The sequence below is a fragment of the Lepidochelys kempii genome, chromosome 3, assembly GCF_965140285.1.
Source record: "Lepidochelys kempii isolate rLepKem1 chromosome 3, rLepKem1.hap1, whole genome shotgun sequence".
Taxonomy (NCBI): Eukaryota; Metazoa; Chordata; order Testudines; family Cheloniidae; genus Lepidochelys; species Lepidochelys kempii.
Window position 1 is genome coordinate 14,582,654 of NC_136382.1, and position 18,137 is coordinate 14,600,790.

The following is an 18,137-nucleotide window of genomic DNA, read 5'->3' on the forward strand; positions in this document are numbered from 1 at the left end:
GTTAAGGGATACATACAAAGTTTGAACACATGCAACTTAGGGCATACTAATATCCCAGGATATTAGAGAGAAAAGGTGGGTGAGGAAATGTCTTTTGTTGGACAAACTTCTGTTGGTGACAGAGACAAACTTCCCAGCTGAAGAAGAGCTCTAAATAAGCTCAAAAGCTTGTCTCTGTTACCAACAGCTGTTTGTCCAACAAAACATATTACCTCACCTGTCTTGTCTCCCATCTTCCATGCACAGTTGTATACTCACTAAGGTCATGCAAATATTAGCAAGTGTTTCAAAGTACATAGAATAAAGGGGTTGATGTGCCACGTAGAAGGTCAAATTCATAAGAGTTAATGGTTTAAGTGTAGCCCCTCCCTTCTGGTGTGTCTCATGCCTGTCAGTGAAGGTTTGTGTTACCACGAGAGAATGCTCATTGTGAATGGAGAGACCTTTGCTCTCACAGCCTGTTGTTGTTCCCCTTTCCTCTGGGCTAAGCAAGAGAGGATGCAAACAACGCGACGCAGCAGAACAGAATTTAGGAGAAGAGTGAACAGAGACAGATCTCTTCAGCTCCCCACTTGATCCTGCTGGGTCTCCAGGAAAGGGCTGTGCAGAGATCAAACACAACCTGCCTGCTGTGCTCTAAACTGCTTTATGACTGTTCCAGTCCACAGTGACTCCCACTGACTGCCATAGGGGCTTGGGATCAAGCCTTAAGCTTATTTACGGTGAGCATCACAAGAAATCATTTTCTGATACAATGCATAATTAACCCGTGGAACTCATTGCCACTAGATATAACTGAAGCAAAGCATTTACTACAATTCAGAAAAAGGGATCAGACAATATAGGGATAATGAGAGCATCCACTGTTACAATACATGGGATTAAATGAAAATTAAAGCGGATGTTTCAGGGTAAAAACCAGCCACTAACTGATGACAGTTAACCTTCTCAGAGGGAAAGTTTCATACTAAATCAGAACTGTCCACAAAGGGGTTCCCTGTACCTTCCTTTGAAGCAGCAGGTACTGATCACTGTCAGAAACAGGGCACTGGGCTAGAAGGACCACTGGGCTGGGCTATGTTTGGCCTGTTTGCTTGGGTCACTCTCACAACAGCAGGGGCGGGGAGGGGGGATTTTGGAGGAGGACTTAGGGGCATGTGTATTACCTGAAACTAGTGCTATCTTTTCCTTTTTACAGACTATACTTCACATTGAGGGTGCCCCTTTAAGGTAAATATATGTAACATTCAGTTGATCAAACTACTAATCAGCTGACAGGAACCTAATGTTTTCCAGTGAAATATGGCAATTGTTCTTTCAGCTCATAAAAAAAACCCTCGCCTTTCTAATAAGGCTATTTAAATACATATGGCTTCTTTAAAAGTCCTTGTGTAAACAGTGACATTTTGCAAATACTATCTGAGATGGTAGGTGTGTCACTAACTTGGCACTCAGTTGATACAAATTGTTTAAAACCCACAAGTCCTGATAAGAAAATTCTTTTTAACTCTCTTCTGTCTTAGTCCCTTGTGCTTGCACTGTAAACTCTGCTCCATGCCCATTCTGTATTGGCATGGGAGTTCCCATTCAATGAAATGGCAGATAACGTCTTGTTTGTCCACTGGAGCTAAAGATGTCATTGTTCCATATGCGCCTGTGCCCTGACTACCCCACTATGTATGTCTGAGGTCCAAATTTCAACAGCACGGACGTTTCATCAGCAGAACAATGAAGAACACTGGAGTGAGCCAATGAAGGAGGTAAGACCAGGCCAAAACCTGGCTATCTTCTGAGTGTGCTTCAGCATCCGCCCACTCACTGAAGCCTTCCAAGCCAACTCTTCAGCTGATTTAAGGCAGCATGGCTCCTTTGAAGTCAGTAATGCTATGCCAGCTTACTCCAGATAAAGATCTGGCAATCCATCTCGAAGTAAAAAGGAAGCTTGTGGGTTGGGTGGGCCTTCTGGTCAGCACGGTAAAATGTAATGTTTTCAATTAAAAGTTTTCAGCTAGCTCGACCTGCAGGCATAGACAGACCAATGTGCATAAATGGTAGAAAGACAGGAAATGATACAGCATGTGAATCATACACACAAATAAATTATGAACAATTAAACTCTGCAATGTTCTATCTGACAGCTGGAATTGGGCATATTTAAGAGCAGATTTTTCCAAAGAATTATAAAATAATTACACATTCTTTACTACTGCCACTGGCTTCTGTAAATGTTAGTACACTGATATTCACACCGGATAGTTCAGTTCCACAGAATCTCCAGCTTAATTTTATAACACACAGGTGGATTCTAACTTGTGTGTTCATTGTAAACTGAAGGTAATATTGATGCAAATACTATTCTTGCCTAATGTATAACAGTACCCTGTATGTTGCAACCAAAAATGCATCACTCATTATTTCTGACCTTTGTTTTCATGTTAATGTTCATACCACTAAAGGTCCTCCCCTGAAGATATATCATGAGCTTGGCCATGCTGCCCAATATCCTTCTTCCAAGCATTCAGAGTTGTACTAGAGGAAAACTGGCCCATTAATTGTAGCAAAGATCTCATTGATCCCCACCAGAGACGATTGAGACTGAACTTCTCCCAACAAGTCTCTAACAAGAAAAACATAAAAGCTAAAACTGAACAACAAGTAAGGAAAAGATCTTGTAAAAGTAATAATTTAAGAGCAGGTTAACGGATACATACAAAATTTGAACATATGCAACTTAGGGCATACTAATAACACATTTTTTAAAATTATGTACTAATTGGGCTATACCAAAGATTGGAAATAAGTAAAAGCAGTATCAATTTTCAAAGAAAGAAAGAAGAGTGATCTTGGTAATTAACCCATACTTTTCATAGCATTTAAGGCCAGAAGGGATTATTAAATCATCTAGTCTGATCTCCTGAGTAACACAAGCCAGTTTCCCCTATATTAGGCCCAATGACTCTAGTTAGAGCAAAGTTCAGTCTTCAGGAGACAAAGGGTATGTCTACACTGCAACAAGAGGGTGTGACTGTAGCTCGTGTAGACATATTGGAGGTAGCTTTAATCTAGCTAGCTCAGAGATCAGAGTAGCAAAGCCACAAGCAGTTTGGTCTTCAGTGGGGGTTCAACAAGCCCGCCCAGAATGCAGAGCTAGCCTATGCTGAAGCACGTGATGCTGTAGCTTCAGTGCTTCAGTACCTGAGCTAATTAGAGCTAGGTTGGGTACATAGCCGCTAAAGCTAGGTTGGGTACGTAGCCGCTACCACACCCTGTAATTGCAGTATAGGCACGCCCTAAATTCTTGTGTGCCACAGGAGAAACCAAGGCACCACCAATACCCAATGCCCCTGCAAGAATGGGAACAAGGTTGGGTGCAGGGCAGGATCTGGGCTGGAGCCGTGGAGAAGTAAAGCTTGGAGAGATGAGCACAGGGAGACAGTGTCCATGGCTGTGGATGTTAGGCTTGTTAGGGCATCAGAAGTACTGAGCAGGCACAGCTGAGGGCCTCACACCTGACGGATATGCCCAGATGATCCCATAAGGTGATCCACGGCCCATGCTGCAGAAGAATCAACCATTTATTCCTAATGGAGTAACAAAACAAATATTAAAAGAGAAATAACAGTGAACACAGATAATGGAATCCCGAGCTGGAAACAGTACAGAAGAAGAAATCTCACCAACCTTGATTGTTTAAACTTTTTCTCGGGGCAAAACTTTTTCTGCCTCATCTTCCATTACGCAGTGTTGCTGTAGCCTGGTTGGTCCCAGGATATTAGAGAGAAAAGGTGGGTGAGGTAATGTCTTTTGTTGGACAAACTTCTGTTGGTGACAGAGACAAGCTTTCCAGCTGAAGAAGAGCTCTAAGTAAGCTCAAAAGCTTCTCTCTGTCACCAACAGCTGTTTGTCCAACAAAAGATATTACTTCACCTGCCTTGTCTCTCATCTTCCATGCACAGTTGTATACTCACTAGGGTCACAACTGAGCATTCCTTACTCTTGCTGGCGAGAATGCACACAATTAATCCTACTGAAGACAATGGAAGTTACTTGTGTGAGTAAATACAAGCTAGTCAGAGTTAAGCCTTGAAATGCAGTGTTAGAACGTTAATTGCATTCAGCCCCAGAGGGAAAAAAGAGGCTGCACCCGAGGGCTTCTGTAGATGCAGCTTCTGAAATCTCTGGTAATCTTGAAATTCTCCAACTCGGTGAGAGTTTCTTCCCCAGGATTTTAAATCAGTTTATGAAATGATTATCAGCTAAGCAAGCATGATGACTAAGAATCATGACACTTTTATTGCATGCTAACAAGACATATTTTAAATGTTCTCCAGCAACACAGCAAGATAATTACAAAGCCTGAGCTTAATAAAAATGCCCTCAAGGTGTGTGCATGTGTATATACTTTAAATGGAAATGGTTTATCAACAAATGCTAGACTTCAGTGCTTTCAATCCAAACATTTCAGTATTGTACAACAGCACAAGAAGCTGGAAATGTAATTGTCTAGCAATTGGTTTGTTTCTAGTATCCAAGAAGAAATAAAGGCACAGGATAACCAAATAGAATAGTATAATTAAATTAGACGTTTAGAATTCTGTTTTCACTGTTTAAAGGTGCTATTTGTAATGTAATTAAGGAAACTGTTTTTTAAAGGTTATACTAGCTGGTATAAATTGACATAGGCCCATTGATTTCAAGGAATTTACAAAAGGTGAGGTTCTGGCTCATGCATGTTTAACCTGACAGTGTCAATTAATGTGAATATTAAGTTTATAAACCTTTCATATCTTCTCAAAGATAAATACAAATGTTGCCACTTACATCAGTTCCTCTCCTAAATCTAAATGAATAGAGGCTCTGAAAGCTACTCATAAGGAAACCTAATAAAAAAAGAAGGGTAGGAAAAACAATACTGAAAAAGAAGAAATTCCAAGTGTGTTTATTAAACATGAGTGGAGGACAATCTGCTTGTTCTTGTTTCCAGACAGAATTTAAAAAATAATACTAAAGATACAGCTATTAAACAGTCTCTTTACAAGAGACAATTCAGACTCTGCTAAGTCTTAAATGAAAATTAAGGGTCAATCTTGACATGAAGGGCTCGATCCTGGAAGGTGCTGAACACTAGCCTTGAATCAGCAAAACATATAGGCATGTGCTTAACTTTAAGCACAGAAATAAACCCTTTGAATTCAATGAGCAACTGGTTAAGGGCTTTGCTGGATTGGGATCCAGCTGCTCATCACTTTACAGGATGGAGAGTTTAGCCACTGCTCTGAGTAGGCCCCATTAACCCAGGGCACTGGGGGAGAGGAGGACTCTGGGCTAGTGCAGAGGGGAAACATACTGCTGCCTCATTCCTGTCCCCTTTGAGGTCCTGCATATCCCCAGGGACCCATTAGAGAAGCAGTCCCTGCACGTCATTGTAGGAACTATCAAAGGCTGCACAAAGCAGGCAAGATACCTTGCACACCTGCACAGCGGGTGATCAGTCTGGCCCTAAGCAAGCAAGACAAAATCAATATTCCTCTTTTCAGGTTCTCTGGAATCACTGAAGCCTCAGGAGTCATAGTCAGGAGTAAGGTGCCTCCCGGGAAACACTGATCTGTAAGATATGTTGTCAGTCAAACTAAATAATCCTGTCCTGTTTGCATGCAAATGCTCCAAATCTATACACACTCCTTCCTCCTTGTGGTATGACTGCATTTCTTTGGACACACAAGTGTTCACTGGAGTGAGGTATCTCCTCTTATGGTAATTTGCTGACCAGACACAAGATTCTACTACCTCCCATACAATGAGGGTCATAGAAGGGATCTGCTACCTCAGACCTGCTAGAGCACATTGCTATTCCCAGAAGACTGTGGCGGGCGACAGACACTCCGCTGCCAAAATGCCACCGCCAACAAGCAGCAGCGGCAATAAGCGTCGCCGCCGAAATGCCGCCAAGAAACGGCAACACTTCTCGGCAGCATATTGGCGGCGGGGTGTCCTGCGGGCGCACAAAAATGCCCCGCGCATTGGGGACCCCTGTGCTAGAGATATCTAAAATTATGAATGGTGTAGAAAGGGTGAATAAGGAAGAGTTATTTATTCCGTCACATAACACAGGAACTAGGGGTCAACCAAAGAAATGAATAGGTAGCGAGTTTAAAACAAACAAAAGGAAGTATTTCTTCACACAACACACAGTCAACCTGTGGAACTCATTGCCGGGGATGTTGTGAAGGCCAAAAGTATAATTGGGTTAAAAAATAATTAGATAAATTCATGGAGGATAGGTCCATCAATGGGTATTAGCCAAGACGGTCAGGTATGCAACCTCATGCTCTGGGTGTCTCTAAACCTCCAACCGCCAGAAGCTGGGACTGGATGACTAGAGACGGATCACTCAAAATTGCTCTGTTCTGTTCATTCCTCTGAAACTTCTGGCACTGGCCACTGTCAGAGACAGGATCCTGGGCTAGATGGACCATTGGTCTGACCCAATGTAGCTCTTCTTATGGATCCCTCATGATCTCAATTCAGTTCAATGTTGAGTCTCAGCTGGCTTGCTTCTCAAGGTCCTAGTCTTACTTATACTTTGGGAAACACACTTGATGCACAGTCTGGGCTGGATAAGGCAGACACTGAAGCTGTCTGTCCTCAGCTTTAACCTGCAGCAACAAGCACAGAAAGACCCCAGTCCACTGCAGCAGGGCATAGACGGGGGTAGCAAACATGGATAGCCACCCTCACTCTCTGGCTTTTATGAGCCAGTGGATCCCTGCAGTTCATGGACCAACCACATATGGACCTGCCCCACCCACCATGCCCACTCCCCTCTCTTTGCTGCCGAGATGTGGGACGCTGTGGAGCAGGGGTTCTCAACTCTGAGGCCCCTTCCCCAACCCCCCATAAAAATGCCACAGCCCACACATACCACAACAACTGGTTTTCAGTCGATTAAAAGCCAGGGCCACCGTTAGGGGGTAGCAAGCAAAGCCATTGCCCAGGGCCTCATGCGATAAGGGGCCCAGCAAAGCTAAATTGCTTGGGCTTCAGCCCAGGGAGGAGCGGCTCGGGCTGCAGCTTCAACCCCGAGCAGCAGGGCTTGGCATTCGGCTTTCTGCCCTGGGCCCCAGTGAGTCTAATGCTGGTGCTCTTCTCTGGTTTATTTTGGTGGACCCCCTGAAACCTGCTCACAGACCCCAGGGGCTCCAGACCCCTGGTTGGGAACTGCTCCTGCAGAGTTCACTTCCTTTTTGCACAGGAAGCTCCATGCAAGAGCTACAGTGTGTCACAGCAGCCCTGCTGGTTTTCAGGCCTCTGCAGCTGCAGTGGGAGGCAGAATTTCCCCCGGATACTCGTGGTAGGGCACGGTGAGCCCAAATCCGCTGACCACACACACATGTGCTAAAGAGACAAAGGGATTCTAACAAATTTACTACAGGAGTGAAGGCAGTAAAAGATTCTGGGCCTAACTCTCTTCTTACTACACATTGCAGCTCCACTGATTTTATTGGAGTTACTTCTGCTGTACAGCTGTGTCAGAGGAGAATCCTGCTCTCTGTTTTATCTATGCCACTAGGAGCGAGTTGGTATCAAGCTGCCTCCTCAAAACATGATGATGATTGGGCAAGAACTGAACAATATCAGAACATTTTCTGCCTCCCACAGCATCAGCACAGTTATTATCCTGAGCATATCCTCCTCCTCCTCCTCCAGGTACAGCCAGTTTTTCTCCTCTTGTGCAACTACTGTTAGAAAACCTACGTTGCTTAGACAGTGTAAAAAGTATCCCACCCAGAGAGAATGCTTGGTCAGGTTTAATAATTTAAATCCACGGGTTTTTCTAAGAGTGTTTCGATTTTTTAAAAAATCATATTTCTAGGTAATAATTAGCACTACAAAAGTAATCAGCTGTTGAGAGTAGGCCACTTCCACCTTAATTGAATTGGCCTCGTTAGCACTGACTCCCCACTTGGTAAGGCAACTCCTATCTTTTCATGTGCTGTAATATATATACTGCTTACTGTATTTTTTACTCTATGCATCTGATGAAGTGGGTTTTAGCCCACGAAAGCTTATGCCCAAATACATTTATTAGCCTCTAAGGTGCCACAGGGACTCCTCATTGTTTTTGCTAGGTAACAATGGATCCTTTGTTTACAGGCTGTATCTGTGTTTTCATTAGAACAGCTCTCTCCCTCTGTCTTCCTCTGCCCACTCAGTTTCTTTCTTTAATTTATTATTTGTATTAATATTCTATCAGGTCCTCTGTTGCATGAGGCACTGGACAAACAATAGAAAGACAGGCCTTGTTCTAAGTCTGTTTAAACCAAGACACATGCAATGGTAGGTGTCCGGTGGCACCTTAAAGACTAACAGATTTATTTGAGCATAAGCTTTCATGGGTAAAAACCCCACATGCATGCATGCATCTGAAGAAGTGGGTTTTTTACCCATGAAAGCTTATGCTCAAATAAATCTGTTAGTCTTTAAGGTGCCACCAGACTCCTTGTTGTTTTTGTGGATACAGACTAACACAGCTACCCCCTGATACTTTTACCATGCAACGGTAGATGTAACAAAAGAGACTTAGCAAAAGAAGATGGGCAATAGAAACTGCAATAGGAGAAGACATTAACTTAGCCCAACAATGTCCAGAGCTAGAATCATATAAGATATCAATAGGTAATAATATTGTCAGAGCTCATTGCCTCTCATCACTTGCCCTGTTTCCATGGTTGTTTTTCTCTGCCCCTCTCCTCTGGAGAATATGGACTCAATAATATTAGAATTGATATTTGCAAGATGAGACAGAATCAGGTCTCCTAGTCCTATCCCAGCCCATGTTTCTGATGGGCAGAGGTAAGAATCCAAGTATTTATATTTGCAGACAAGTGTCTCTCCCTGGGCAAACATTTATGACTTAATTTCAAGAATTGTTTGTGTGTGTTCCTGCTACTGCCTAGGTCAAACAGATTCTCACTAGAGATGGACTCGATGGATGCAGAGCAGCAAGGCCAGGCAGGGAGGGATAGGGAAGAAGATGAGGTCATGGCCAGAAGCAAGTTGAATGTCCTGTACAATCCCAACAATTGCCATCATCCTCCTTAGAGCTGCAAGAGGCAAGCCCTTCCCAAGCTCCCCCTGGAGCACACGTGCACACACTCATTCACTGCTACGGTGTATGAGAATAATGTTTGGTTAGAACTGTAGCAGAAGGATGACTATAGGTAGAGCTGGCTGGAAAAGGAATTTTCTATCCTGCAAAATATTTTGAGGTTTCATTTTTTCCACCATCCTTAATTGGGAAAAAAGTCAACATTTTAAAATTGTTTTTAAGTTGAATCCCCCCCCCCCCCCACACACACACACAATATTATTGTTTGGGTCAATCTTTTCAATTTTGATCTTTTTTATACAAAATAAAGTAGTTGCAAAATGAAAAAATCAAAACTTTCCATTCTGAAAGTGTCAGATTGAGCTGCTGTGACATTCTCGAAATGTTTTACCAATCTTTTTTGGAAAAGAAGTTTTGGATAAATTGGTATTACCTCATGAAAAATTTTGGTTTAGGCAAAATGGCATTTTCCAATGGAAAACTGCTTTCAATTAAAAGTTTTTGATTTGCTCTAACTGTAAGTATAGACATACCAACGTGCATAAACGACAGAAAGACAGGAAATGACACAGCATGTGAATCATACACACAAACAAATTATGAACCATTAAACTCCACAATGCACTTTTCTAAAAGGGGAGAAATCATCTAACCAGACTGAGACAGTGGCTAGCAAATTAACATGCAAGCCACTGCTGACAACTCAGCCATCGGCATTACAAATTCCAAGTGAGATGAGCCCCGTGAGCACTGCCAAACTTAATTGTTCAAAATCACGAGTCAGAGCTCCCCAAAATCAAGTGACTTGAAAAATATATAAATATATGAGCAGATTGTCTGGTTATTTGCCTTCTAGTTTTCAATCCTTTAAAGTTCTTGTTTCTATGCTTTTTCTCTGCAGTCATGAGGGCTAGAAACTTCCTTTTTCCTCCTTTTTTTTTTTTAAATGAAAACTGAAATTCTCATAAGCATGAGTCCAGGAGCTGGGGCTTTAATAAAAAGGTCAGATATCACTAGATTGCCACCAGTGAGCTTGAACAGGGGGAAGAGTATATGGAAAGCATTTTGTAAACCTAGAGTGAGAAATGAATGAGGAGCAGAACATGAAAAGTTAATTGTGGGAAATCTATGGATGCTTAAAAGTGTTTAGAGGGGGAAAGGGTGTTTTTGTTGAAATGGTCACAAACAGCATAGTGCTGTGTAAATATCTTTCTCTTTTCTGATTCATTTTCCAAAGACTGGATTAGACAAAGCTTTCTGAAACTTGTAATTATTCTGGAAAGGAAATAGGAGATTTCCAGTTGGCTGCAATCTGGCAATTTACATGATATATTGGACCAGTGTGGGTATGTACAACTGCACTTGAGGCAGTCAGAGTAAGAGGAAAGCATATTTTTCAATGGCTAAGTGAACAGGGAAGTTGTTGAAGTCCTGCTGTTGCCCAATTATAAAGGGAAGAAAGAAGGAGATTTCTGAAAAAACAACATGTGCAATAAAGAGCTATTAAGAAGAAACTAATCAGTGATCATTGAGACACTGATCTAATAGAGACCCTGTTGAAGAGACTTAAGATGTGGAGAGGAAAACAAAATCAGAGGTAAAGGAAAATTTATTTTCAAGGAAAAAATGATTGTAAGGAAACAGAGTAAAGGCATGACTATTCATCTAGAACCAGACATGTAGGAAGACACAGGGCTACCTTAAGACCCTACTCACACACTTCTAAGGAAGCCCTTAGACCCTGAGTAAGGAAAACATTTAGGCATATATGTTAGCCCATCTCTATTCACAGGAAGCCAGGTAAGCACATGCTTAGCTTTAAGCTTTTGCTTCAGTTTCACCAAAATGTGTGTCTCAAGCACATACTGAAGTGCTTCTTTCCCGGGGCACTCTACTCACCGCTGGGATACCTCCTCCTGGCCACTCGGCATTAGCTCCTTCAGGTGTTGCACCCTCATCTCACAGGCTTTTCACCCATCTCTGCAACTCCAAGTCTTTGCAACTTGGCCCTCCGGCCAGATCATTACACATGCTGCCCCCTTCTGGGGTGTCAAGATCTTTCAGGGCAAACGGTTCCAGGCACTCCATTTTCCATTGCCTGGGCTTACCCCTTCCCCAATACCTTGTAATAGAACCAGGGCCTTCCCTCTGCTTGGGGGTCTAGCTCAGGGACCCTCTAATCAGTAGCCAAGGTCCAGGCCTTGCTGCTTTTCCCCTGAGCCTTTCCTACATCTCTGGCTCTCCCCCGTCTCTGGAGCCCAGGCTCTAGGACCCTCCCACTCACAGGGTCCTAGAGCCTGAGCTCCAGCCCAAGGCCAGACATCTATATAGCAGTGAAACAGCCCCACAGCCTGAGCCCCAGGAGTCCAAGTCAGCTGGCACAGGCCAGCCATAGGTGTCTAGTTGCTGTATAGACATCAGGGCGGGCCTTACCATGAGGAGAACTGAGGCGACCACCTCAGGTGTCAGACTGTGCGGGGGCGCCACTAGGACCCAGAGTGTAGAAAATTGTGTCTGCTGCTGGTGCATCTGTATTCTCTCTGCTCTCAATGCACAGAGATGGTGGAGTGCTGTGCTGGAGGAAGGAGGGCACAAGAGACCTAACAGGCAGGCAGGAGAAAAGGTGAGAGGGAACAACAGAAAGCAGCAGGAGCTGCAGAGAGAGAGAGAGGAGGAGAAGCCTCTTATGTACCTCTCTAGCACCCCCAGGAGCCTGGACTGGTTGACACCAGCTTCTCAGGGACCTCCTTGTTTCCTGCTGCTTCCCTGAACCCTCTTGAGGAGAACAGGCAGTCAACTGAAGTAGTAGGAGCCAGTTAGGCCCTTAAGACGCCGATGTCTTCCCTCACTTAGGCCCTGCTACCAGCCTGCTTATTTGTCCCCTTCAACTGAGTGTTGAGAGCCACTCTAGCTGGCACAGAACAGCAGTCATGAGTGAAAGAAGAGGCAGCATTCAGAAAAAGAGAGAAAGCAAAGGAAGTTTTTCTATCTAAGCAGGAAGGAGCTCTCCTGAGATACAGACACAAATGTTCACGGTGAGCCTTCCGGCCCCAGTGAGGATGTGAGTGGCGAGGAGATGCCTGATCTTCCAGTTAGTCAGAGTGCAGGTGACCTGGCAGCTACTGCAGCATCCGTATCTCCATCTCAAATGGATGTAACCATGCACATTCCTGAAGAAAAGTGTAGTTCAGAGAAGAGTGTGGTGGGGCGCAAGAAACAGGTGCTGCTGAGTTTAGTTCCTTAAGTCTAGATGATCCAGGACTGTGGACCCACTTGAGCAGTAGCCTGAGGGACTTCCTTGTACTGCATGGGCCACAACAAGTGAAAAACTTCATGTTCCCCAAAGAAAATGAAAATAGAAGTTTCCATCCAACACATTACTGGGGTGAAATCCCCAATGGTGACAAAGTGGAGAGGCCAGGGCTTATGTACTCAAAAACCCAGAATGCTGCATACTGTTTTTGTTGCAAACTCTTCCAGTCCAATGTTCCAGCCACATTGGGTTCTACAGGAACAAAGGACTGGAAAAATCTGGCTTGAAATCTGGCATGCCATGAGAAAGCAGCAAATCACCAGAGAGCTTTCCATAGGTGGAAAGAGCTTGAGAGGAGACTAAGGTTAAAGGCCACCATAGATGATCAGCATCAAGAGAAGATTGCATCAGAGTCTCTTTACTGGCAAAATGTGCTGAAAAGGCTCATTGCATTTGTGAGAATGCTTGCTATGCACAACCTAGCACTGTGTGGCACTTCAGACAGCTGTATGTGCCAAACAATGGAAACTTCCTTAAAATTGTGGAGCTGATGGCTGAGTTTGATGTTGTACTCCAGGAGCATATAAAAAAATAGTCACCACCCAAGAAATGTACACACACCACTACCTTGGAAAAACAATTCAAAATAAGATCATACAGTTACTGGCAACAAAAGTCAAACAGAAGATTGTGGCAGATCTGAAGTCAGCAAGATATTCCTCTGTTATTCTGGACTGCACACCTGACATCAGCCATATGGAACAAATGACTTTAATGGTGCGTTTTGTAACAACAACAGAACCTAGTGAAAATGTCCCTGCAATGCTGACTGTCAGAGAGCATTTTCTAGAATGTATTGACATTGATGATACTACAGGAGCGGATATGACAAATGTGCTTCTTAAAAAGCTGGAAGATATGGGAATTGCGAAGCAACATCTGAGAACATCTTCTCTGACACTGAAACCACTGAGTGCCACATGATGGGAAAGTCAAGTGGAAGCGATAAAGCCTATCAGACACCAAATTGGGAAGACAGATGATGCCATAGTTGCCATTATGGAGGATAATGCTATGACAGGAACCGTTCGTGGGAGAACAGTGGCAGAGGGAAATGGAATCACCAGAAACATACATAACTTCAAATTTCTGTGTGGCTTAGTGTTGTGGCATGACATACTGTTTGAAATAAATGTTGTAAGCAAGAGACTCCAAGGTGTTGACCTTGATATATCTGGAGCAATGGAATAACTGGACAAAGCAAAGTCATACCTACAGTCTTACCGGTCAGATGAGGGATTTCAAAATGTTCTGAAGAGTGCACAGAAGTTGGCAGAGGAACTTCACACTGAAGCTATTTTTCCATCCATTCAAGAATACAAGAGTCACCAAAGGAGACGACATTTTGATTACGAGGCACGGGATAATCCCATAAGAAACCCCAAACAACAATTCAAAGTTGAATTCTTTAACCAGGTGCTAGATTGTGCAATACAGTCAGTTGAAGAATGTTTCATGAAGCTCATGGAACACAGCAGTATGTTTGGGATGTTGTATGATATTCCAAAACTCCTCACTATACCTGAAGGAGACCTACACCAGCTATGCAGGGCACTAAAGACAGTGTTAACACATGATGACATGCGTGATATTTGATATGAGTGATTTAGGTGATGAACTGAAAGCCCTTTCAAGATACATTTCAGCAGGATCAACTCCAAAGGCTGTTCTGGAATATATGTGCACAAATAAGATGACCACCCTCTTTCCAAATGCTTTTGTTGCTCTGCGCATGCTTCTAACACTTCCTGTAACAGTTGCCAGTGGAGAATGCAGCTTCTCCAAGCTGAAGTTAATAAAAACACATCTACGCTCCACAATGACACAGGAGAGGCTGGTCGGCCTTGCAACCATCTCAATAGAGCATGAGCTGGCCCAGACTGTGGACCTTCAGAAGGAAGCAGTTCAAATCTTTCTAGCCAAGAAAGCACGGAAAGCACCGCTTTGATTATTCAAATGGATAAAAATGCCAGTGTTTACTATGCAGACAAGAAAAGTTACATTTGCTGTTCAGGCGTTTGAAACTTGAGTGTTACTTAAAATTTTTGAACAAGGCATTTTAAGTTGTTAGGTTTCAGAGTAGCAGCCATGTTAGTCTGTATTCGCAAAAAGAAAAGGAGTACTTGTGGCACCTTAGAGACTAACAAATTTATTTGAGCATAAACTTTCGTGAGCTACAGCTCACTTCATCCGCTCAAATAAATTTGTTAGTCTCTAAGGTGCCACAAGAACTCCTTTTCTTTTTAAGTTGTTAGTTCTCCTTTATTGAGGTAGGTAGCAGAGCAGTATCATGAGAGGAGTAGAACAGGAAGAAGGCAGAATTGAGAACTTTCAAAGTTTTGGCCCAAGCGAGAGGGCATGGGGGTGTCATTTGAGCTCCCTGCCGCAGGTGTCAAAATGTTGTGGGCCGGCCCTGGTAGACATACCCTATGAGAACCTTTCCCAGACCTGAGGTAGACCTCTGTGTACTCTAAAGCTTGTCTCTCTCTCACCCACAGAAGTTGGTCCAATAAAAATATATTACCTCACCTGCCTTGTGTCTCTAATATCCTGGGACCAATAGCTACTACAACACTGCATACAACACTGAATAACACAGGTCCAAGAACTTCACCCAGTGACTCCTGAACTGAGCTCTGTCACTTGTGATTAAAACACTAGAGCATAACTTTTAGAAAGGAGTTCCAAATTTAACATCTCCAAGTGATGAAGAATCTACCACATCCCTTGATAAACTATTCCAGTGACTGATTACCCTCACTTCAAAACGTTTGCATTATTTTCAGTTTGAATGTTAGTAGCTTCAGTTTCCAACAACTGGATCTTGTTATGCCTTTGTCTATTACACTAAAGATCACTTCTCCACATATTGTACTCAAAGACTGATCAAGTAACTTCTACAAGTTAAGATATTGAATCCCTTCAGTCTTTCTCACTGTACAGGTTTTCCAGACCTCAAAGCACAGCTTTGTCTTTTCTGGGAATCCTTTTCCCATTTTTCTAGATCCTTCTAAAGTGTAGACACCAAGAATGGGACACAGTATTTCAGTATTGATCTTTCTGATGCCATATACTGAGCCAATACCATTATCCCACCCCCACTCAATATTTCCTTGCTTATTCAACCAAAGATCACATTAGCTCTTTGAGCCACAGCCTCACACTGGGAGCTCATGAACATTTAGTTATCTACAATGACTTCTAAGTCCTTTTCAGAGTCACTGCCTTTCCAGATACAATCCCCCATTCTGTAAGTACATTATTTTTTTCCTATAAAATAAATAAAAACTTTGCATTAGGTTGCAACAAAATGCATGTTTTTTCGCAGTGCCCATTTTCCCAAACTGCTCTGTGTCAGTGGTCTGCCATCATCAATATTCACCACTCCTCTGATCTATATCATCTGCAGATTTATCAGCCATTATTTTATATTTTCTTAAAAATCATTGATAAAAATATTGACTAGATTTGGGCTGAGAAACAATCCCTGTGGAATCCCACTAGAAATACCACCTCTTCTTGAGGATCCCTATTAACAATTGTGTTTTGAAATTCATCAGTAAACCAGTTCTCAGTCCATTGTTATTTAAGCCAGATGAGAATCTGGTTCTGGGATCTTTGTGTGAGCAGTGGGACATAAAAAGCATGTTTCCAGGAGATTTATCCATGATTGTGTAGCAAAGTTCCCACAGAAGATAATGGACCAAGCCAGTATCAGGCTGTCAGACCAGAATGAAGTGACCTTAGGCAATAATTAAAGAAATCAATAATGTCATCTTGACCCTGGAACATTTCATACTTCTCCTTTGCATTCATTCAGCTTCTATTTTGAGCGGGTTTCCTCCCACAAGGAGAGATAGAGTCTCTCAAAGTATGCAATTATTAGGGAGGAAAAAATCCTAATAAATCACTCAAAGAAAACTTTTTAAAAAAACACACAAATACTAAACTTTACTTGGTAGAACGAAAATAAGTCTAGCACTGACCCAGTTTGCTTAACTCAGCTGGAGGCCCTCACAGTTCGTTGGTTGTCTTCTTCTTCAGCAGTCACCTCTTCACAGAAGACAACATGCTAAATTTCTTGAACAAAGATTTAGGAAATCATTATAAATATCTAAACTGCTTAGCTTTATTGTAATGGCAAATCCATTACTGGAAAAAAAATGTCCTTAGGCTTCCCTTCCTCACCCCACTAGAATGGTTATTGGTACTACCTAGGGTCTGGAACAAAGGAGAAAGTCTTCATAGTATTAATCCTTTTCAAATAGCCCTACACATGCTGGCATAATCTGGGTCATGTTCTTTAGCTGGCCTAAAGGGCAGCCCAATATATCAAAGAAATACCTTCCCAGAAATCATTGGTCCAGTGACATCTGGTATGTTAGTCTTTCTCTATATTACGGGCTAGATTGTGCCCTCAGAGATGCATATGGGACATGCTGCACCTGGAATCTCTGAGAGGAAGTCTGTCTGACTCAGCCAGATTTCCTATTGGTAGGGCAGTTAACCGACCCCCTGGAATGGTTGAGAAAGATTGGTTAACTAAATTATATCCCACTGTGTGTAGTATAACCTGTTACCTCATCTAGATTTCTTGCAGTTCTTTGGGTCTGTGTTCTTTTGTTAAAGTACAGACTGGAGAATTATGAATGTATAAATCTTAATTAGCCAAAATAGCTTTGAAAGCAAATGAGAAATTACGGGAAAAAAATTAAGCTGGTTAGATGATAGTGTTCACAATGTCCAAATTGAATTCAACACAGGATGTTACAATTTTCAAGAGACAAGAAATCAGTTCAATTAATTGTAGGTTTCATTACAGTCTTTTCCCAAAGGCCAACTTTTATCTTACCCTAGCCTAGGCAGATGATTTCAGCATCAACACAGAAGTATTGATCCTAAACATAGATACTTGTTTACTTCCAATCAAGCTTATCTGCCAATGGAGTGATGTCACTGCCCATGTCACTTCAACCAGAACAGTTCCAAAGTAGGATTTAGATATTTGGGACAAGTTCCTTAATTATCAATCTATTTCACCAGTGCTATAAACTCTTATGCCACTCTAAGCAAAGGTTCAAATAGTGGTAAAATCTGTAGCTTACTAGTCAATTCAAAACTTCTTCCTCTTTTTGTCTAAGAAGCTGTCAATTCTCTTGACCACACAATCTGTGATTTTTAAATTTTTTTAAACTGAATTATTAGAAAACTCAGGATTTCTCACAGCTAACTTGTGCTGTAGTGTAGCACAGGGTCCTATTACAAACAATATTAGGCTTGGTTAGTGCAAGGAGTTTCTCCAGCCTTAATATTCTCAATTCTTATTGATTTAGCATAACTTCTAGACAACTGAGACTAAACTTATTGGTGAAATACAAGTACGTATGGTGCATTATAGTTATTCAGAGGCTTTTAACTCACGTAAGTACTTTCTGAGAAGCATTTAACTTAACATAACCAAGTTGACACATGAGTAAACAATACAAGTCCTTTTGCTACTTATAAACTGGAGCTGGCAGGAAGATTGGTTCTCCAGTTCAGTTGCAAAACTGTAATTACTAGTTTCTCGAGATAGATAAAGAATTAATTCAGGTGATTAGCTCAAGGTATTATGATAGCTGAATTCCTCCTCTCTTTCAATGTTTTGCAGCAGTCTCCCAACACAGGACTTTAAAAGACAGAATTAACTGAGTGCTTGTCAGTGACAAGACCTTA

The 18,137-nt window shown here is 42.3% G+C and overlaps 1 protein-coding gene across 2 annotated transcripts in view; it reads left to right on the plus strand.

Moving 5' to 3' along the window:
* The first annotated feature begins 466 nt into the window (after window positions 1-466).
* Window positions 467-18,137, plus strand: part of LOC140908504 (serotriflin) — a 42,607-nt gene continuing 24,936 nt past the window's right edge. Inside the window, exons 1-2 of one of the 2 annotated variants that reach the window (XM_073335742.2) lie at window positions 467-722; window positions 1,199-1,230. The gene's annotated coding sequence lies outside the window, so the exon portion shown is untranslated. Of the gene's footprint in view, window positions 723-1,188; window positions 1,231-18,137 lie in introns of those variants that run through there. The other variant, XM_073335744.1, reaches the window with a different exon arrangement.